Source organism: Vulpes lagopus, chromosome 18 (genome assembly GCF_018345385.1).
Source record: "Vulpes lagopus strain Blue_001 chromosome 18, ASM1834538v1, whole genome shotgun sequence".
Classification (NCBI taxonomy): domain Eukaryota; kingdom Metazoa; phylum Chordata; class Mammalia; order Carnivora; family Canidae; genus Vulpes; species Vulpes lagopus.
Window position 1 is genome coordinate 42422586 of NC_054841.1, and position 22448 is coordinate 42445033.

The following is a 22448-nucleotide window of genomic DNA, read 5'->3' on the forward strand; positions in this document are numbered from 1 at the left end:
AATGAACATATACAGAACTGTGTAAGCTTAAGGAGTAGAGCACAATGCCATGACTTTTGCACACACACACAGTGAGATGATTACTATGCTAACTTCAGTTAACATCCATCATCTCATACAGAGACAAAAATAAGAGAAAAAAAAAAAGGAAAACAATTTTTTTCCTTGTGAGGAGAACTCTCACTCTCTTAACTTTCAGACATAAGCATACAGCAACGTTAGCTTAGTCATCAAACTGTCTGGTATGTCCCTAGCACACACTTATGTTGTAACTGGGAATCTGTGCCTTCTGACCCCTTGTTGCAATTCCCTCTCCCCCTGCCCATGGTAACCACACATCATCTCTCTTTCTAGGAGATGGTTTTGGGTTTTTTTGTTTTGTTTTGTTTTGTTTTTTTAGATTTCACATACACGTGAGATCATATGAACTCATCTTCCTCTGATTTGTTTCACTTGGCATAACGCCTTCAAGATCCATCTATGTTGTCACAAATGGTAAGGTTTCCTTTATGGCTGAGAAATATTCCATCATGTGTGTACACATATGTGCTTGTGCATGGGGGGGGGGGCACAACTTCTTTACCAACTCATCTGTCAATGGACACTTAGGTTGGTTCCATGTCTTGGCTGTTATACATCGTTGATTCAATTTCAATGATGATTCCAGAATCAGCTTTTGGGTCTGTGATCCAGTATATGTAATTTTCATTACTCCTTCTTCTAATTTCCATTGGTTTATTCTGTTCTTTTTAACTTCCTGACATGGACATTTACTATTTTCAGGCCTTTTTTTTTTTTCTTGTAGCCAAGTATTTAAGGCAATAAATTTCCCTCTAATTACTGTTCTAGCTTCATCCTACAAGCTGCAGCACACACAATTTCCACGATTGTTCAGTTTTATCTTCCAATTCCCATATCATCTCTTAGACTCGTGAGGTGGCAGTGTCCTTAACTTCCCTAACACGTGGGGGCTTTGAATTATTATTGATAATTGCTCATTTAACTCTGCTGTCATTAGAAAATCTGTTCTGTGTGATATAGATTTTTAACCAGGATCTAGACATATTAAGAATTTTTTACATGACCCAGGACACAGAAGCATACACACTAGCCAATGTGCATATATACAATGCATAAATAACAGAACTTTCATGAAATAGCTCAATACTAGTACATGTGATGCACCAGGATTTCCTACACCATTAAAACATTTGGAAAGGCTTTTTGTAATCAATTAAATTGATTTTGAGGCTCAACATACTGATTTAGATTATGGTATTTGGTTAATTTTGTTAGATTGTGGTCAATTTTTATAAATACATGTGTACTCTATGGAGTGAAAGATTCTATGTGTATCCTTAGTTTGAGCTTAATAACCTTCTATAGAATCATGTTTTGCCAGCTCAATCTATAGCTATTGAGAGCTTTTAACATTTCCCACCATGATCATGGACTTACCAGTTTCTGCTGGGAAGCTGTCAATCTGGGCTTTATTTGAAGGCCATCTCATTAGGTGAACATCAGATTAGCATTGTTACATCTTCCTGATAGAGCGTCTGTTATTTCCCCATTATACAGTGACCTTCTTTATCCCTAATAATAAACTTTTTTTCCCCCATGAAAGTCTAGTTTGTCTATTTAAAAAGTTATACTCAACTTTTGAGAGGTTAATATTGGCCTAGAATCCTGGTCTATTCTTTACTTTCAACCTATCTGTGTTCGTATATTTTACGTAGAACTCTTAAAAATAGCATAAAGCTGGATTTTATTTTAAGACTAGTGTAGTAATTTGTCTTTTTAACTGGTAGGTTTAATTCATCAACGCCTATTGTGATTTCCTACATAATTGGAGTCATTTAAACCTTTATTTTGTCATTCCTATTTATAATCCTCCTTCTTTGCTTATTCTCCCCCACCCCCTTTATTTCTGCACCCTATTGGACTATTTAGGTTTTTATCTCCTTTTTCTCTGTGGTGTTTGAAGTTATACAATTTTTTTTTTTAGTGAGTACTGAACTTAAAATTTTAAAAAATATTTATTTGAGGAAGAGAGAAAGTGATAGAGAGCATGTACATGCGTAAGGGAAAGAGGCAGAAGAAATGCAGACTTCCCGCTGAGCAGGGAGCCCAATGCACGACTTGATCCCAGGACCCTGGGATGGCAACCTGAGCTGAAGGCAGATGTTTAACCGACTGAGCCACCCAGGCAACCCTAATAAAAATGTTTTTGATCCTTCCATTTCCCTAACATACATACTTGACCTGATTTCACCAATGCCTCCAGCCGCTTCGCCAACAGTGGCAGAACTGTTAGAATGCCTGAAGTCTGGTGCCCCTTCCAATTCACATAAGCCCCTCTTCCAACTTGGTGCACCCCCTTCTCCATCACACACCCCAGAACAACTCCTCGTCTCAGAGAACTCACATTTGCATTCCCTAAATGTTTACCAATTTATTTGCCTGCCACTGCTTTTTGCATCTCACTCCCTTCTTTCTGGGTCTTTCCATAGTATATCTTGACCAGCTCTTTCAGCAAGGCTCAATTCTGGATCAACTTTCTCAAGTCCTCACAGACCTGCAATAATGTCTGTATTCCACCCGCACTCTTCATGAATGGATTAACTGAGTACACAAAATTCCATGCTGGCAGTTCTTTTCTCTCACCACTTTGAAGACATTATTTTATCTGTCTTCCTGTCTTCTGGCTTTTTTTGGTGGGGGAGGAAGAATTATTATTGAGAAACACGCTACTGCTTTGTTGTTTCTTTATAACACCTTCAAAAAAAATCTCTCATGACTTTTTTTTTTTTTTTTTAAAGATTATGTTAGAGAGAGAGAGAAAGAACGAGCAGTAGGGAGGAACAGTGGGAGAGGGAGTAGAGTCCCTGCTTGAGCAGGGAGCCAACCTGGGACTCGATCCCAGGACCCCGGGATCATGAACTGAGCTGAAGGCAGACACTTAACCTACCAAGCCACCCAGGCAACCTTCTCATAACTTTCAAGATTCGTCTTAAACAAAATGTTTTAGGTGTGTATCCTGACCTCGCTCAGGCTCATGGCGCGTTCTGAGCTTGAGGGCTCTCGTTTTTCATAAATTCTGGCAGAATTCCTAATTAGACCTCTGTGCCGCCAGTCAGCAAAACTCCAGACGTGTTCCCCGTCACCAAGAGTGTCTTCAGCTGAATCTAACCAGCTCTATGATTAGTCCTTTGACTTAATCTATTTGTTTTCAAGCTGGCCTGTTTTTGTTCCTGTATTATTTTTTTCCATTAATGTTTTTCATTGTCTACTTTTATATACCTTTAATAGTGAGTTGGTGTCACACCTTTGGTGGCACTTGATGAGAGGCAAAGGTGTCTTGGCTGAGTTGTGGGCTCATCTCAGAACAGTTTAATCTTTGCTTCAATCAGGCCCTCAGAAAGTAGCACCCACAGACTGAATTTTACACAAGGCATGGGCTTCCTGTAACAGATTCTCTGGGAGCCTGCGGCCTTCTCTTCCCTGGGACAAAACAGATAAGCCCCTGGTCACCTCCCCTGGCCACTAGTCTGCCCTTCCATTGAGGGTGTGGCCCTTCAAGGGCACAGGCTTCACATGAGGGGTGAGGGGGGCGGACTCAGGCCCCATTCCCCACCTCAATGAACCCCTCTTCCCACAAGGACGTGACAGCCAGAGACCCAGGTGACTCTGGAGACAAGACCTCACCCACACCCAGGGTCAGCTTACTTCCAGGCCCTAGTCATTCCCTTCACCCTCAGTTTACAGCTTCTGGCGATCTCTCTTACTACTACTTTATAAGCTCAGCTATGATTTGTAGAGAATGTTCACTGACTTTAACATTTCTAAATGTCTGGAGAAGAGGGTTTTCAGACACCTCATCTAAATAATAAGTGTAATCTCTGATTTTTTTTTTAACCCAGAAAAACGAAGAGAAAATTTAGTTGCTAAACAATATATTCTGAAATTATTTATTTCATGTTTTAAGAAAATGGAAACTGACTTCCCACTTTAAAAATAAAAACAATGCTACTCATCTTAAAGAAAGATGAAACACTAAAAATAGAAATGTATTCTATTATAAGCCTTTGCTTACTCATCGGCTATTTCAGATTCAATTTCTATGCCTAAGGAAAAAAATAAAGATTTGACATGTTTTTGTGTTTCTCCAAAATAATAGTCTTTGGAAAAGTAGGCATTTCAAAAGGCCTAAATCTTTCTAAAGCTTACAGGAAGCCTAGAGGCTTCACCCCATCAATGAAGACAACATGCCTCCGAGGTAGGAATCCAGAATCCTGACTTCTCTGGACACCTGGGTGGCTCAGTGATTGAGCATCTGCCTTCAGCTTAGATCGTGATCTCCAGTCCCACATCGGGCTCCCTGCAGGGAACCTGCTTCTCCTTCTCCCTATGTCTCTGCCTCTCTCTCTGTCTCTCATGAATAAATAAATAAAATCTTAACAACAACAAAAACTGGAATCCTGACTTCTCAAAATGACGACAGTTAAGATGTGCTAGCTGGCCCACAACAGAATTCTTAGTGGGGCAGACATGAAGCTCCCAGAACCCAGGGAGCAGACTCTCCTGCACTGTATCCAAGCAAACCCTAGCACATCCACACTCCCAAATGCTTGTTGAATGAAGGCTCTACTAAATAGCCCATTGAGATAGGAGTTGTGCATTTGTAAGGCTGTAAGGACCACATCCAAACACAAGAACACAGGGATCCTGGTAGAGGAAAATAATGCACACTGTGGGGACTTACAAGCTTTTGGAGTTCTCTCTTGGTTCTTCAGACTTTCCCACTATTGCAAATGTGGTCTGTTTCATTTTGTTTGTTGCCGATATCCAGAAATATAATAGATTTCTGTGGGGTGACTCCTCCCTCACCCTCCGCCCCCCACCCCAGCAACCCTGCCTAATTCTAGGGACACATCCTTACATTTTTAAAAATATTTTCTATGTAAATAAGCATCCTGCCTCCGGATTCCGGTTTTGTTCCTTTCTCCTCAATTTTCCTATCTCTGGCTTCACTTTTCCTTGAATTTTTCCTCCAACACAGTGCTCAACAAAGACAGCAGCCATCCTGTTTTCCCTTATCTCAAAGGAAAAGACTGAAGTGTCCCGCTGGTTAGCGTGATGTTTGCTTTTGGTAGATATCTTTTTTCCCCCAGGGGTTCTTGGTTCTCTTATTGGCTTAATGTGGATAAGTTATATTTCCTAGAAATTCATTTATATGGTCAGAACTTTGTGAAACTCTTCCCATGTAGAGATGTAAAAAGAAGGGGTCTTATGTGTATAATGTGTGGTAGAGCCCCCTTCTCGGATCCTTCAGATATTTTTAATAAACATCTATGACATCTACACCATTTATTTTTATTTAGCACAAGTCACTGGTCTAACCACTTATCTTTTTGATGTCTACATCTGTAGTAAAGTCCCATTTTACATTCTTGAGAGGATTTGTGCCTTTTTCTTCATAAATTTTGCTTGATATTGGTCAACATTACTCATATTTTCTGAGACTGAAATCTTGGCTTTGTTGGATTCACCTATGTACACTGGTTTCAGTCTCATTCATTCCTTCTCATCCATACTTTCTTCTGACTGGTTTCAGTTTATTTTGTCCTTCATAACTTCTGAAAAAAGATGCTTACTCAACAGCTCACTAATTTTCATCTTTTCTTTTATGATGTGTGTATTTAAGGGTACACATTTCCCTGTAAATAATACTTTAGCTACATCCTACAAGGTTTGACATGTAGTATTTTCATTACTACTCTATTTCCCCTTTTATTGAACTACAAATAAATGCTAAAAGCATATTTTTACAAGATCCCCAAATACGTGATCGTTTTCTATTTCTTTTTATTCAAATTCCAGCTTAACTAAACTGTGGTCAGGCTACCTGTTCTACATAATCTTAATCCTTTGAGACTTAGTTTAAGGCCCCCGGTAGGACCAATCTTTGAAAATTTGAAGTCAAACGTTTATTAGTTGGCTGTGGTGTTTTATTTATATACAGTCATAGACCACATTAATTTTGTTCAAAGTTCTAATCATTAGAACTTTCCTCTACCAGGATCCCTGTGTTCTTGTGTTTGGATGTGGTCCTCACAGCTGTACAAATGCATGACTCCTATCCTAGATTTTTGTCTGCTTAGCTGTCAATTACTGACCAGATGTGCTAAAAAGTCTTTACACCATGATCATAAATTTGACCACTTCTTGTACTTTTGTCAATTTTTGTTTTATGTATTTTGTGATTAAGTTAGTAATATGCAAAGTTAAAACTGCCATTATCTTTAAGCCAAGTTAAACTCTGATCATTATGATGTGCCCTTTCTCTTGATAATACTTTGTGTGTGTGTCAAAGCTTCTTTTATATACCAATAATACAACACCAGTTTTCTTTTTTTTATATATTAAGTAATCGTTATGCCCAATGCAGGCCTCAAACTCATGACCCTGAGATCAAGAGTCACATGCTCCACTGACTGAGTCAGCCAGGTGTCCCCATACCAGTTTTCCTTTTCTTTATTTTTTAAAGATTTTTTATTTATGTATTGGTTTGTTTGAGAGAGAATGTGCACCAGAGAGCACAAGTGGTACAGAGGGAGAAGCAGGCTGCCCATTAAGCAAGAAGCCCAATGCAGGGCTAGATCCCAGAACTCTGGTATCATGACCTGAGCTGAAGGCAGATGCTTAACCAACTGAGCCACCCAGGCATCCCACCAGTTTTCTTTTTAATAGAATTTCTATACTACATCTTCTATCCTTTTATTTTTGACCTGGCTCCTATATACAGCACAAGGGTGGATTTTTAAAATCCAGAATGATATCTTTATGTTTTAACTGCAGTATTTAACAAATTTATATTAAATATGAATGTTGACATATGAGTTTAATTCTATAACACTATTTTGTGCTATTTTCCCATCTGTCCTTTCTTACCTCTCTTCTTTTTTAAATCATCCATTCTCTCCCCTCTACTTTTACAGAATACACTGTTTCTGTTCTTTAGTAATTACCTTTAAAAAAGAACATGTAGGGTTTGCCAAGTTCAAAGTTAAAGGAGTCTACCCCTTCCCCTAATTCCATTACCTTTTCTTCCTTCAGTGTAACTGTTTTCATGTATTAAATCCTACCTTTTTATAGCCACCACCCTCACGCCAAACATTACTATTACTCTTTTACGTTTGTTCAGAGTAAACCAAATATTCACCACCTTCTTTATTCCCTGCTTGTATAGCTTACTCCTTCCATTCACCATTACTTGCCCTCCAAAAACATCCTCCAGAATTTCCTGTAGCAAGGGTCTGTCACTAATTACCTGTCTTGATTTTTGCCTTAAAAGTGATCTTGGTTTTTTGGATTCTTGATTTTCCCCCACTTTAGTTCCTATATATCACTACACTGTCTACATATGAATGTTTTTTCAATTTTTGGATGGGTGCCTCATCCATTCTGTCAAACCCTCAGGCGTTATCTCGTCCGATACTGGCTCTGGCCCACGATCTCTCTCCTCTCGAACCCCAATTAGACAGGCTTCTCAGCCTATCCTCCCTTGTTCTTAATTGGTCTCAGAAATTATTCATCTCTTTGATTCTCTAAGATGAAATCTGTGCATTTTATTCTGCTCCATCTTTTAGTTCACTTACTCTCTTCAACCTGCTGGGTTTTTAATTACAATTATCGAGCTGCTCATATCTAGAAGTTGTCCCTGGTTCCTTTTTAAAATTTGCTAGATCATTTCACAGTTTCCTTTCCTTGTATGTATTTTTGATCTTGTCTATTACTTTAAGTATAGTAAGAAGCAGTGTTTAATATCAGAGTCAATCCCTCTGCTGTCTGGTATTTTCACAGACCTGTTCTTGCTGGTCCTCATTCATGGCGCTCTGCGTTTTTTTGGGTTTACTTACTCTTACCTGCAGACTGCTCACTTCCCTGTGGAAACTACACATGGGGATTCACTAAGCCTGGAATAAAGGGGCGGTCCTTCAAAGATCTGCTCATCCACTCACTTGAAGGATGGCCCAAGAGCACTATCTGTCCAGGTCAAGTCTAAAATAAAGAATTTTAAAATTGGCTGGAGAACATCCTTCCACTGAGGTCATGGCATCTGCAAGAGGTACAGCTTGTGAGTACAAGCTCTCGGGAGGGGAATGGGCTTATTTCTGGGTCACCTTCATCCTGGAGATGCAGGTAGCAGTCTTCTGCGGTTCCAGCTCCAAGGGAGCAGGGTCTTCCATTATACTGCCCCCCTGTGCCCAGAGATGCCATCAGAATTCAGTTTGCCCTGTGTGGAAAATGCCCTAAGGGTTGGGCTCACTGTCCACGTCACTCCTTTCACTGAGGTTTTGGCCTCCTCAGTATCTTCCAAGAGAAAACAACCTAAGTGTCCATCGTTAGATGAATGGACAAAAAAAGAGATGGTATACTTTATACACACACGCTCATACCGGAATATTACTCAGGCAAAGTAAAGAGTGAAATCTTGTCAGTTGCAACATGGACACACCTTGAGAATATTATGCTGAATGAGATAAGCCAGACAGGGAAGGTCAAGTACCATGTGATTTCACTTATGTCATAATCTAAAACCCAAAAAACAACTGATCCAAATCGAACCAAATCCAGATTCAGTTACAAAGAACAATGTGGTGGTTACCAGAGGGGAGGGAGGTTGCAAGTGGGGGGGAGGTGAAATAGGTGAAGAGAATCAAGAGGCCCAAACTCCAGTTATAAAATAAATTATGTCATGGGGATGTAATATACACCATGGGGAATAAAGTCCATAATACTCTATCAACTTTGCTCAGTGATAAAAGGGAAATAAATCTACTGTGTGATCAGTTCTCAATGTATACAAATCACTGTTGTACACATGAAGTGGAATATTATATATCAATTACAGCTCGTAAAAAAGGAAAATAACTTCCATGCCATTCCATGCTTTTGAGGTGCTTTTTATCTGTTTTCTACCTGCCCTGCCCTACCCCAGTCAGAAGGCTGTTCCAGACCACCCAATCACAGGAACACACTGGACCCTCACTTCTTGGGGCTACTGGCATTTGGCACTACTAAGCCAAGAGACACTGATATTTGGCATCTCTAGCTGAAAGAAATCCCAGCCAGCAGAGCTCTTAAAAGAAAAAGGTGATCATCCCTGCTATGTGACAGAAGGTTGGTTGTACTAGGTAGACTTGCAAATCCAGACTTGGATAGACATCCATCCCAAGAAGCGGGCAGTCTGCAGGGTGTCCCTGCACTACCTACCTGGGCTCTACACAAGGATTCCAGGAGGTGGGAGGATCGTCAGATTAGAAATGTGTGGGGAAGGGCTCAATGATACCTGGTCCTCAACTGCTGGCTCCTTTGTTTTTAAGAAATCTACTTAATACTCCAACAGTCATTACCTTAACCTGGGGATGGGGATCTGAAAACTTAGGCCCCAGATCAAGGCTCTCCCTTCAGTTAACGAAGGGGAGCTGCGAAAAGGAGCTGCCTTTCCACTTGAATTTGCGGTGAAGAGGTATCCTTTGCTCATCGACAACAACACCTGACCCTCTTTCACGGACTTCTTGCAAAGGCCAATCTCAGATTAATGAATTCCATGGTCAAATGTTCCCATCTCTGTGACAAAGGAGAAGTATGATATGAGTGAGTTTTCTTATTAATAGCGATGGTAACTCAAACTTCATTCTCATTCCTTCTTATTATTTTTTTAAGATTTTATTTATTCATGAGAGACAGAGAGAAAGAGAGGAAGAGACACAGGCAGAGGGAGAGAGAGAGAGGCTGGCTCCTCGAAGGGAGCTCAATGCAGGACTCGATCCCAGGACTCTGGGATCACGACCTGAGCCAAAGGCAAATGCTCAACCACTGAGCCACTCAAGCACCCCTCTGGTTACTTTTTAAAATCAGCCACTGCAGAATATATTCCAAACCCTCCCATCCTGCTGGTGGTATAAATAAATAATAAATCCTGCACCTTGGGGAAAAATCTGGCCTCTCTTCTAAAGCTGAGCATATGCTTCCTTGAGGCTTGTAATCCCACTCCTAGGAATAGGCCCGACAGCTATGTGGATAAGTGGTCACACGGTGAGGGGCAGGACTTTATATTTTATAATGTAATTCCTACCCTATTATAATATGAGCCCCCGATTAGAAACTGCCCAAGTACCCATGCAGAGTGACAGGGGCACTGGTGACAGATTCACAAGCCAGAGTAGCACATGACAATGACAAGCCCAACAACACAGATGACTCCCATCAGCACACCCAATGAAAGGCCCAAGAGAGCATAAGCCGTGTGATACCATTCACGTCAAGCTCAAACCCAGTGGGGCCGATCTGCACCAGGTACCAGCAGAGCAGCTACCCTTGGGGCTGGGCAGCAGCTGGAGGGGGGGAGAAGAGGAACTGGGTGTAGGGTAATATTCTTTGATGTGCTGGATAAAATAGGGTGATCAGTTTGTGGAAGTTTAAAACTGGGCTGTAGACTATTGACAGAGCTCTTTGCTGCTTATGTATTTTACTTTACTAGAGAGTTTGGGGCACCTGGGTGGCTCAATGGTTGAGCATCTGACTTCAGCTCAGGGTGTGATCCTGGGGTTCCAGGATCGAGTCCCACATCAAGCTCCCAGAGAAAGGAGCCTGCTTCTCCCTCTGCCTGTGTCTCTACCTCTCTCTATCTCTCATGATTAAACAAATAAAAATATGTTTTAAAGCTTAAAAATATACATGCCCACTCTGATAGGAAGCTACAGCTTGTGGGACCTGGAGGAGGAGCATCTTCAGTGCCTGGGGCGTCTGGGGCACCAGCCCTCTCTTGGGCACTATGGTGTAGCCAGGGGCAAGAAGTACAGTCATCTCCTGCCTTCACATGGCCACACCCACCCACTATGCAGTCCCCCAAACCGAATTCCAAAAATCCAACTGTTCAGATTAAGTCTCCAACTCAATAAACTCCCAACTTAGAAGGGAAGCCAGCTAACACAGAACACGGGCGCTGGGCTTCAGAGTCGTGGCTAAAGTGACCTTTTCATTGTCCTTGACACACCACCGTAAGTCTTCCTTAAGGGTGTCAATAATTCAGGGTGCCTGGGTGGTTCTGTAGGTTAAGTGTCTGCTTTGGCTCAGGTCATGATCCCAGGGTCCTAGGATGGAGCCCCAAGTCGGGCTCCCTGCTCAGCGGGGAGTCTGCTTCTCCCTCTTCCCCTGCTGTTCCCCCTGCCTGTGCTCTCTGGTTCTCTCTCTTATCAAATAAATAAATAAAATCTTTTTTAAAAAAGGGGGTATCAATAATTCATCTACTCTTTAGCACTGACTCCTTCTTTTCCTCAATCACTGTGACTACTACTAAATTCTGGAAATTACTATTTCTTTTCTGACTTTTACAAATATCTAGAACTCAGAAAGAAAGTGTATTCAGGGGGAACCCTGGGTGGCTCAGTGGTTTAGTGCCTGCCTTCGGCCCAGGGCATGATCCTGGAGTCCTGGGATCGAGTCCCACATCGGGCTCCCTGCATGGAGCCTGCTTCTCCCACTGCCTGTGTCTCTCACGCACTCTCGCTCTCGCTCTCTCATGAATAAATAAATAAAATCTTAAGAAAAAAAAGAAAGTGTATTCAACAGAAATAAGGCTATATCTAATTCCTACTCCAGAGGAGTCTCAACTGAAAAGGAAACAGTTCAGATGTCATCGAGAGGTACACTTTAATACTGAATGAGAAGTTCCAGAGAAACATACCACCTGGCAGAACAAGTGCCTTCACCCTTCCAGGTAAAATGAGGAGGACAGATGCTCCCATCACCAAAAATGAGAAACCAGGACTAACTTTTCATTTTTTTTGCCCAAAAGCAAAAGCAGGAAGAGTGGAGAAGAAACAAAAGAAGGGGGGTAGACCTGGAATGGACTCTTACCACCTACCAGACCACCTGCCTCAACCATCTTCTCCCACCTCCCTGACTTCCGGGACCAAGTCCTCCGAGGACAGTGAACTCCATGCGGGAGGCAGGAGGTTAATCTCATCAATTCCTGTGCTCCTCAAAGTCTGACTAAAAGAGAGAAGAAAATGCCAACTACAAGAAAAGAATTTTCCTCCTCCTACAAAGGAACACTCTTGCTCACTGAACACAAAAATCCACCTCTTCTCAGAGAGAGCCAACACATTGTTCAAAGCAAAAATAACATTTTCTTTCCTGGTGAGCGTGTTGTCGCTGATCTACACTCAGTTACTCTCCAAGCCTCACCTAATGCTCATCAGCCTTGGGAGGAAATCAAGGGAGCTTGCTGGGTGCTCTCCTCCCAGAAGCACGAGCAGCAGGGAAGGGCCTAGCCCTGGCGAGAGGCACCCTGACCCGGGCAGTGGGCTGTGGAGAACGAGGCCCACAGAGATTCACAGAACTAGCCTGGAGCTTAGGGAACCTGGGGGAGAGCCAATGCCCAGGCCTCCCACTAAGGGTCACTTCAAACCCCGGGGCTCCGTGGGCAGAGCAGGATCGTCCCCATATGACAGCATTCCTCCATGAATGTTACTGTCAACCTCTCAACTGGAGCCAGGCTGGAGGGAATCCAAAATTCACTTGGCTTCATAATATGTTTTTTGTGTTTATATCTGATGCTCTAGGAATCCTGACTACTTTAGGCTACACAATAATATACTCTCATAGAACATGAACACTAGAAAATCCTCTCCCCATTAGCTCAGCAAGGATGGGCATCCACTGTGTGCCAGTCACTGTTCCAGGCATTAGGGATACCTCAGGGAAATACAACAGACACACCCCTGCACCGGCAGACAGTCACATATGCAACATGTCAGACTGGTAAGAATGAAGAGAAAGCTATACAGAGAGGTGGGACAGGGAGCAGGGATGAGGGTGGAGGATCGCTAGGCAGGGGAGTCAAGGAGGTGCCACTTCACAGACCTGAAAAGATGGGGGAGAAAGCCAGGTGGCCATCTAAGAAACAGCATGCTAGGGATAGCAAGAGCAGGTGTAAAGGCCCCAGGCAAAAAAAAAAAGAAAAAGAAAAAAGCATGCCTGAGGAACAGAGAAGGCCAGTGGTGACTGGAGCAGAGGACACCATGACAGGAGTGAAGCCAATGCATTGTGAAAGCAAGACTCTTGGAGGCCACTGTAAAGACTCTGGCCAAGGAGGGTCTTGAACAGAGAAGTGATACGCCCTGCTCTGGGAACAGACCAGAAAGTAGAGGGTGAGGGCAAAAACAGGGACACCTCCTCAGAGCTAATGAAGTAACCCGCAAAAGTTTGGACTTGGGGGGACAGTGGGGGTATCAGTGGAAGTGGTGAGAACAGTTGCATTCTTGCTCTACTTTGAAGGTGGAGGTTTGCTGTTGTACAGGATACAAAAAGGAGAAAGCAAGGAATTAAGGATAAACCAAATTTTGTGGCCTGTAAAAGGGGGCAACTGGCCTACTTTCATTTTACATGAAAAGGAAACTCAAACCCAGGAAGGCTAAGTCAGGTCCAAGCTCACATCACTTATTTCTGGGACAAGAATCACAACCAGTGCTTCTCTCTCTGTCCCTAACCTGCAGCTCAGCAGGAGACAGTGGTGACCACTCAAGTCATACCTGGACGCCCTCCAACTCCTCTCTGCTCTCAGATCCTGGCGTAGACAGTGCCCTCTCAGGCACTGCCAATACCAAGCACTAATGTAAACCAGGGTAGGGTGCTGGTGAGTGAGAGCCACAGGCCCTGCCCAGAGAGGATGACCAAGTCCATGTCTGCCATACAAGAAAGCCGACCAGCTGTGCTCAGACATTTCCATTCTCCCCAAAAGAACCCCCAAATCTAGATTTTAACAAAACAAATCTCCTTTAAAAGGTGGCTTAGTTGTTTAATAACATAAGGCTGGCCAAACAAATCTCACATACAGGCCAAGTTCAGTCCACGCAGGGCATCATCCTGGAACCAGTCTCAAGACAGCCTAAAAGATAGACCTGGTTCACTCACCCCTTGACCAGGGTTAGGGCATGGAATTAAAGGTTTCAGTTTAAAAAGGTCTTTTATTCCAACTTTTCAGCCAGCAGATGACATTCATTATCACTGTAAATAGCTGATAACTTCCAGAACAATCTTAGTGAACTCCTCTCCAACCAAAATGAGAGTAAGTGGCTACCCATCATTCCGGGTTCTGTGCTAACTTTGGTTTTACCTTATTCTACATGGAGGACTAAGATAAGCCCACTATTACAACCAAGAATTCAAAAAAGCTTCCCAAATATCATCCGATGATCCTTTCAAAGTTGTATAGAGCATAACAGAGCCCTGCAAATGACCCAGGAAACAACTTATGTCAGCCAAGTAGGAAAACACCAATATACGGCTATGTTTAAGGACCAGCAGCAGATGTTCCAATCTTGCCAAAATAATCAAATTTAAAAATTACAAAACTTTCCTCATAAGTCAAAGTTTCTTCCCATTACTAGACTTTGGGATACACATGTCACTCGCTGCACTTAAGGGAAACACATTAAATGTGTCTGGTTTTTATCTTTTTTTTTTTTAAGATTTTATTTATTTGAGAGAGAGCAAGCAAGCATGTGCACATGCATTCACAAGGAGAGGGAGAAGCAGACTTCCCACTGAGCAGGAAGCCCAACACTAAGGCTTGATCCCAGGACCCTGAGATCATGACCTGAGCCAAAGTTAGATGCTTAACCGACTAAGTCACCCAGGCGCCCCAGATGTGTCTGTTTTTTATTTTTTTAATTTTTTAAAAAGATTTTATTTATTTATTCATGAAGGACACACAGAGAGAGGTAGAGACACAGGCAGAGGGAGAAGCAGGCTCCATGCAGGGAGCCGGATGTGGGACTTGATCCCAGGACCCTGGGATCATGCTCTGAGCCAAAGGCAGATGCTCAACTGCTGAGCCACCCAGTCGTCCCGTGTCTGTTTTTTTAGATGTGGGGGCTGGGTTGCTGGTTTCAAGAGACTCATCAGAATCTGTCTGCCTAAGAAAACAGCCTCCTAGGAAGTCCCGAGTTAATTTTCTATACTGCTGGATGGCCTTCCTGCCCAGGCTCTCACACAGAATTAAATATTAACTTTCCCTACAAGCCATATGCTGTCTGCACAATACCTATTTGGCTTGGTACAGCTGACCATTTTGATGCTGCTGATACGAGGTTAAGAATTTCCCCCAGGGTAGGGCCACTATCTGTGCTGCTCACCCCCACCCCACTTTTTTTCTTAGTATGCAATTTACAACGCACACAAAGAGGCAGAAATCAATGTTTTCTAAAGGTGATCTCTTATTAGGGCAAAGCCCAGGAACTGCCACTAGTCAACTGTTTCTGACCTATTAAATGGGCATATTATACGGTTCAACATGATAATATTCCTAAATCAAGAAGAGAGACTTGGGTGTTTAAAGAATTCCAGCTACCTTAAACTCGAAAGAAAGAAAGAAAGAAAGAAAGAAAGGAAGAAAGGAAGAAAAGAAAGAAAGAAAGGAAAGAAAGAAAAGAAAGAAAGGAAAGAAAGAAAGAAAAGAATTCCAGCTATCTCTAGATCAGCACTATCCAGAAATTTCTATGATAATGGAATGATCTAAATCTGCACAGCTCTATGTGGCTACTGTATTAGACAACATAGTTTTAGAGGATAGTTTCTTCACACAAGAAACAGGTCTCACTCACTTATATTTATAGTTTTGACGGCCCAGCATACAGGAGACATTTGATAAAGAAATGAAAAATATATTCTTGCACTGCACACATTTTCAATCAGCTGTCTACCTTTCTTCCTCTGAAGCTCTTAATTCTGATCTTCTAGTGCTACATCCTCCCTTGGGTAGATACTATTCCAGCAAATGTGGAATTACTGGGCCCTGAGGGTGAACATTCAGAAGGCCACACCCACAATGCCCAGCAGCTGGGCAACAGGAACTGGCCTGACCATCACCTGACCTGCTAGGCCTCCATGTTCCCATCCACAGAAAGGGAACAACCACACCTCTTCTACAGAATGGGGCTACCACAATGCCTAGATATGTGTCCAAATTGTGGACTCCGATTCTCAACAGTAAGCCTTAGAAACCAAGCTGAGCTCAGCTTGAGATGTCCAATGAAGCAGCTGGCTAACTAAAGAGAATATTAACACCTATGGCAGTCTACCTCACTTGGTTAACATTTATCATGCTACAGGCCAAGCCTTACCTTCTGTAAACCCTGGATGTACAGCTGGATAGCACAGTCTCTGCCTTCCTAATTCTGACCGACCGTTATTTCTTCCCCTCCAGAAATGAGATTTTAGAGAACAAAAATCTGCTATCTCAAAAGAACTTTTGGGTCCCTGTCATTCATTAAAGTCCCCAGAGATAAAAGAACAAGTAAGAATCTGGAGTCCTGACTTTTAAAAGGCGTCCCTGTTACATAACAAACCAATATTCCAATTGAATCGTTTCCATTCAATTACTTAGGCAGAATTTGGTACTAATTATTGCAACCTGTTGACTTAGGGTTCACTTCAGCAAAGAGCTTCATTGCTTAAATGTGACTCAATGATTCAGGATTTATCTAAAAATCGCCCATCACCAAAAAATATTCATGCATCAAGGTACCACTCTAACTTATCTCTTTAGAGATGTTCAGAGGCTGATTCCTAACTACAAAAGAAAGGAATCCTGTTACAGCATGGTGCCTATGGCTCTACCCACTGGACATCCACTGTTCCCAAACCCCAAGACAGCTTTCTTGTTCCTGTCTCAGCTGCCCTGCAAACCACATGTGCATTGCTCCGGGTAAGGGAAAACAGTCTCCTAGGAGGGATGCCCCCACTTTTCCTCCTTTGTGTTAATAGAGAGGAAAGTGGCATCTCCGGGACCTCATCATAACTGGAAGGTTCTTTCTGGAAAGGAAACCGGTTGGCAGCCCATCGTGGGGCTGACCTTTGGAAACACTTCATAAAGTAATTGAGACATCAGCACCATAAGCAGCATGCTGCAGGATCACCAAGACTTCTCTGATATCACATTAAGAGGATGTTAAAAAGAGCAAGCACAGAAGGAACACGTAGGGAGGGAGGTAGAGTCAACAGAGAACATTCCCCAACTGTGTAGGGCTGGTGTAAAATGTGCAGCTGTCCCTCCCGGGAGTGCTGGAAAGAAGACCTGGGTCTCCAGGAACCTTCAGCAGCCAGAGCTCTAAAGAGGAGATCTCTAGCCTAGGATATTCAGGCCATAGTGGGCCCACTGCCCCAAACTCCAAAAAGGACCATCCAGATGCCCCCACCCTGCAGGTTCCAGCACAGTAAGCAAATAGTGAGGTGGGAGGCTCCCAAGCACCCTTCAAAGTTTCATTTCCTTGGTGCTTCCCAGTCTCTGCTGCTGACCTCTGACCTCCAGGAGTTATTGCCAAACTGCCTTCTGTTTGCACAAGGTCCCGGTTTTTCCCAGCACTTGCTGGGGAGGCTGCCCTGACCCTACTGTGAGTGGGTGGTATATCTCCGGGCCACAGATAAGGAAACCCGGGTTCAGAGAGGTTAAGGGACGTGCGCAGAGGGTCCGTAGGGTGAGGGCTGCGAGTGGAATCCAGACCTTGGGACTTATGTGAGTCCTGGGCCTGCGACAGGCAGGCTGGAGGCTGAACCAGACTCCGCCTCCCTCTCCGGCCCGCAAGCCCCTCAAGATCATTCCAGCAGTACCAGGCCACACTTGTTGGCTACTCCGTGCGCGTGCTGGGTCTTCGCAGCTTTTCTCTCGAGCCTAGAAGCCACCGGCAGCTCCGTTTTCAAGATGGGAAAGCAGATACCGGAGTCGAGACAGCTCGGTCCGGGTCAGCCTCAAAGCTGCCGGGACCTCGGGAGCCCACTCCCTCATCCGTTACACCGCGACGAGCTACCATTTATGATCTGTCACGCGGGGAAGGGTCCGGGGCGCTTCCCAGACTCTTGCTGGAAGCGCGCACCCCCCCGTCCTTCCTCACCCCGGGGCGCGGGCCGGGGGTGCCCGCTTCCGCCTGGGCCTGGTCCCGCCGGCCCATTCATCGTGGCGCGGGCGGGGCGGACCGGGCAGGGCCCGAGTGGCCCCGTCGGCCCGCCGGGCGCCTCGCGCCGAGCTGCGCGCTGCCCGGCCGGGGAAACGGTGCCGCGGCCCCGCCGCCAGGGGGAGCAGGGAGCCGCCGCCCGCGCTCCGGGAAGTTGCCACCGCGGCCGCCCTGGCGTCCGAACCCCGGACGGCCCCGGCCCTCGCGCGGCGCCCCCCGCGGCCCCCGCCCGCCCTGTCGGGCCGCCCGCACCCCCGAGGCGCCCCCAGGCCGCAGCCCGCAGGCGGCCGTGCTCGGCCCGCGGGCCCCCCACTCAATCCCGCCCTCCCCGCCCCGGCCGGCCCCCGCCGCCTTCCGCCCGCCCCCCCACCCCTCCAGCCCGGACTCCAGCCCGGCAACGTCATCCGCCGCTTCCCGAAACTTAACCCCTTCCTCCGCCGGCCGCGCGCCCCGCCCCGCCCCGCCCGCCGCCAACTTTCTTCGCCCAACTTCGGCGCGTGCCGGCCAGCCCGACGGCCCGCAGCGAGGGAGGGGCCGCCACGTCGCGCCGCCGGCCCGCAGTGCCCCCGGCGGCGAGGGGCGTGAGGTCCACGCCGCGGGCGCGCTCGGCCGCCGCCCCTGCACGGGGCTCGCCCGCACACGCCCCCCGGGGCCCGACCCGACCCCAGGTCTGCGGCCGCCGCGACGGCTGGCAGCGGGCGGCGGCGGCGGCGGCGGGGAGGGGCCGCCAAGGAGACGTGTCACTCGCCGTGCGGCCACCCCGGCCCCGGGGCCCCGGCGCCCCGACGGCCCGGCCCGCGCGCCGCCGCCGCCGCCGCCACAGGGCCCGGCCAAGTTTCTTACCTGCAGCCGGAGACGCGGGAGGGAGAGCGAAAGGGCAGGAGCCGCCGCCGCCGCCGCCGCGGAGCCGGGAGAGAGGAGCCGGCCGAGCCTCCGCCGAGAAGCCGCCCCGAGCAGCTGCAGGCGCCGCGACCACACCGCCGTCCGCCCCGTCCGCCGTCCGCTCCGGCCGCTCGCTGGCTGCGTGCGCGCGTGTGGAGTCGTGGCACTTTCTGCCTCGGAGCTGGCGAACGGCCCCCTCCGCCGGGATCGCCGCCTCCTGCCTTCCCCGCCCGGGCCAGCCATTCATCGAGCCGCCTCTCCCCATTGGTCCGCGCCCCGCCACTCTGCGGGCCGCCGGCCAATCAGCGCTCAGACGGCCGAGCCGCGGCGGCGGCCATTGGCCGGAGAGGAGGGTCTCCGCCTCGGCCAATGGGAGAGGGGAGGAGCTGCGGGGAGCCGGGGGGGCGGGGCCGGGAGGGGCGGGGTCGCGCGGTGCGGCGCTCGGCCCAGCGCGGGGGCGGGGCGGGGCCGAAACGCCCCGCCGAAGGGGGAGGGGGCGCCCGTCGGCCCCGCCCACTCCAGGCCCGGGGCGCCTCTGGCCGCGGCTTCCCTGGGGCCGGCCCTGGCCCGGCGGGTTTGCGGAAGGTTCGAATCCCGGCGATGCGGCGCCTGCGCCCCTGGAGCCCGGCGGGCCGAAGCGGCGGTGGGTGTCACCCTGGGCGCGGTTGCGCAACCCGCCGACCGCCGGGAGGAATGCCTCGTTTAAACCCACTAACTTCCCCCAAGCAGCGGTGCCTCGGCGCTCAGGGTGTGGGGACAAGTTCGGCTGGGGGTCAACGCCAAGAAGACAAACTCTAATCCTCAAAGAGATGGCGTTCGGTACCAGAAAGGATTTTCTTGAGCAAATGGAGGAATTGGGACTGAAAGGCCAGAAGGTGCAGGAGGAGTCGAGGGTGGATGTGATTGCACCCATTTTTAGGGGTGGTACAACTGAGTACTAGTCTATTTGAGCTACTCGTACAAAGCACAGCTGGCGGAGCCATAAATACAATCCACCCTATGGCATTTTACTCCGTGCAAGGAAGAGGCTGAGAGGGTCTGACCCAAGCAAACTCACGCATTTCCCGGAAAACTGAGCAAATAGTACTTCATTATATGATTTCCTCCCCTCGATATATACCAATACTGTCTCTTCATAACCAAATAAGTCTTTCAATTAAGATAATTTTAGGCCTGGTTTTTAACCATTATATCAGGGTCTTCTGAGGCCAATGCTTTGAACTTGAGCCAAAGCCAGCTTCTTTCAAATTAAGGCTTCCAAAAAGCCAAAAGGGCTGCTGCAGCCTAATCTGCTCCACACCACTCCCCTGGCCCCTGTGGCTGCGGAATCCTGTTCCTAATATCTGTTTATTGGACAATTTCACATTCCCCCTATGCCCCACCATCACTAGTACTGTGCTTTCTAACTGTTGTTAGAAAGGTGTGGAAAATACAAGCTGTGGTGAGGGAATAGAGGGGCTGAGTTGAAATTAAACCATTCATTCCTATTTTTAATCTTAGCAGTTCCTTAACACATTAATGATTAATCAATGGGAATTAACCTGGATTAACTTTCAACACCCAGTCTTTTTCCAGTGGTGAGCCTTCACTTGAAATAAAAATCAAGAGTCTCAGCTTTTGGCTGGCATATCAACTAGTTCTAATTGACCATGGGTAAACCAGCTAACTTCTCTGAACATGAGTGTACCCCTCTAGGACAATCTGGATTTTAGAGAGGAAATTCATTTGTTTTTCATTCATTCATTCATTCATTCATCAGTATGGTATTGGTATGCAGGCTGGGCAAGCAGCCTAGAGTGATAATGCAGACCCAGTAAAGACCTCAACTGCCCTTGAGGACCTTGCTACGGGCAGAGACCTTCATCTTATTCACTGTTTTGGTTTTCCCAGAAACAGATTGTTGGATTCAAGTGACTCATTTGAGGGTGATCAAAGGACACGTTGGTAGAGAAGTAGAATGGGAAGCAGCTGTAGCAGGCAAATAACACAATATCAAGTTAGTGATGGTGTGGGCAACCAGAGCTCAGTATGTGGAACACATCCCAGAGATGTCCTACCTGAGGGGTGAGGAGGTGGGTTGTTATCCGTCACTGCCACTCCTCATTGAGTGAGAGCTGCTTCTGAGAGGACTTTAACTGGTCCCATGCCCTGTCAGCCAGAGAAAGCTTTCTGGCAGAGAAAAGCAGCTGCTTGCAACAAGAAGCCCTTGGCAGAAGAATGTGTGCCTGGAGAGTCAGAGTGTGTGTGTGGGGGGGGGGGGGGGGGGGATTGGGCAGCATGTCACAGTCATATCTTCTATGCTACTGTGACCCAGAGCTTGACACAGCACCTACACAGAGTGGAGGCTCAGTAAATGCATGTTCTGTAAATATGTTAAATGAATTACAGGATTGCAGTGTTCCTGGTCATGAGGGGTACTTACCAAAAACAGGTTCTCTGTTCCCTCCCATAATCTAACATTTGGTTTGGCCTCAGCACAATGTATGTTTCAGTATGGAGAGTTGGCCTGGCCTGAGCCTTTGCTTTTCCTCCCCTGCCTGCTTCTTGTCCTCCCTCCACCAGGCTCTGCTAGGGCCAGAGCAGCCTCTCTGCCCCCACCCCCCTGCTGCCTGGCCTGGCCTGACCTGACTCTTAACAGCCACTGCTGTGCCCATGGACCCCCATCCTTGGTCCCGCTCAGCCTCATCAATGTGTTTTGGCCTCCCAAGGTGTGTCTGGAAAAAAACAGGAACCTCCCTAGGATTAGGTGGACAGGGTGCCTGTGAGGAGATGGAGGGGCATCCCCCAGGCTCAAAGCCCCTGGCCCTGCTGTATCTTCTGTCATGGGCCTGTATCTGCCAAATCACACAGACTCTCATGGCAGCAGAGACCTCGTGGTACAGTGCACCTCCAGGGCCTGTCTGCTCAGTGCCCACCATCAGGCTAGAGCCTGGGAAACAGGTCCCTGCCATCTCCCTGAGTGACGGTCCAATGAGGGGCTGTCACATGTAAAAGAGCTGGAGAGAGAGGCCCAAGGTGATGGAGGCCCCTCTGGCAAGGGCATTGACCTAGACTGCGGAGAGCAGAGGGGGTGACAACAGAAGCTTGAAAGAGAAGTGGGAGTCACCTAGGTCAGAAAGCGGGTGAAGCTGGACTTGGTGAGGGAAGAATTAGAACAAAGGCCTGGTGATCAAAGATAGCATGATGCATCAGGGGTAATTCTGAGTTATTTTGCTTTGCCACAGCCTGAAGACTGCAGAAAATGGGGGTACCTGAGTGGCTCAGTGGTTGAGCACCTACCTTTGGCTCAGGTCATGGTCCCAGAGTCCTGGGATCGAGTCCCACATCAGGCTCCCTGCTACTTCTCCCTTTGCCTGTGTCTCTGTCTCTGTGTGACTCTCATGAATAAATGAATAAAATCTTAAAAAAAAAAAAAAAACTACGCAGAAGATGGTAAGCAGAGATGAGTCTCAAAAGGTGATCGTAATGAGCACCAAGAAACAATTTGGGGTGATGTCAATGGTCCATATTTTGGTGACTGAGATGATCACATGATCCAATTAAATA

At 46.7% G+C, this 22448-nt stretch overlaps 1 protein-coding gene across 3 annotated transcripts in view; it reads right to left on the reverse strand.

Annotated features, from left to right (window-relative positions):
* Positions 1-19124, reverse strand: part of RRBP1 (ribosome binding protein 1) — a 65816-nt gene extending 46692 nt beyond the window's left edge. For all 3 annotated transcript variants that reach the window (XM_041732663.1, XM_041732662.1, XM_041732661.1), the window contains exon 1: positions 18864-19124. The gene's annotated coding sequence lies outside the window, so the exon portion shown is untranslated. The remainder of the gene's footprint in view (positions 1-18863) is intronic.
* Positions 19125-22448: the final 3324 nt, after the last annotated feature.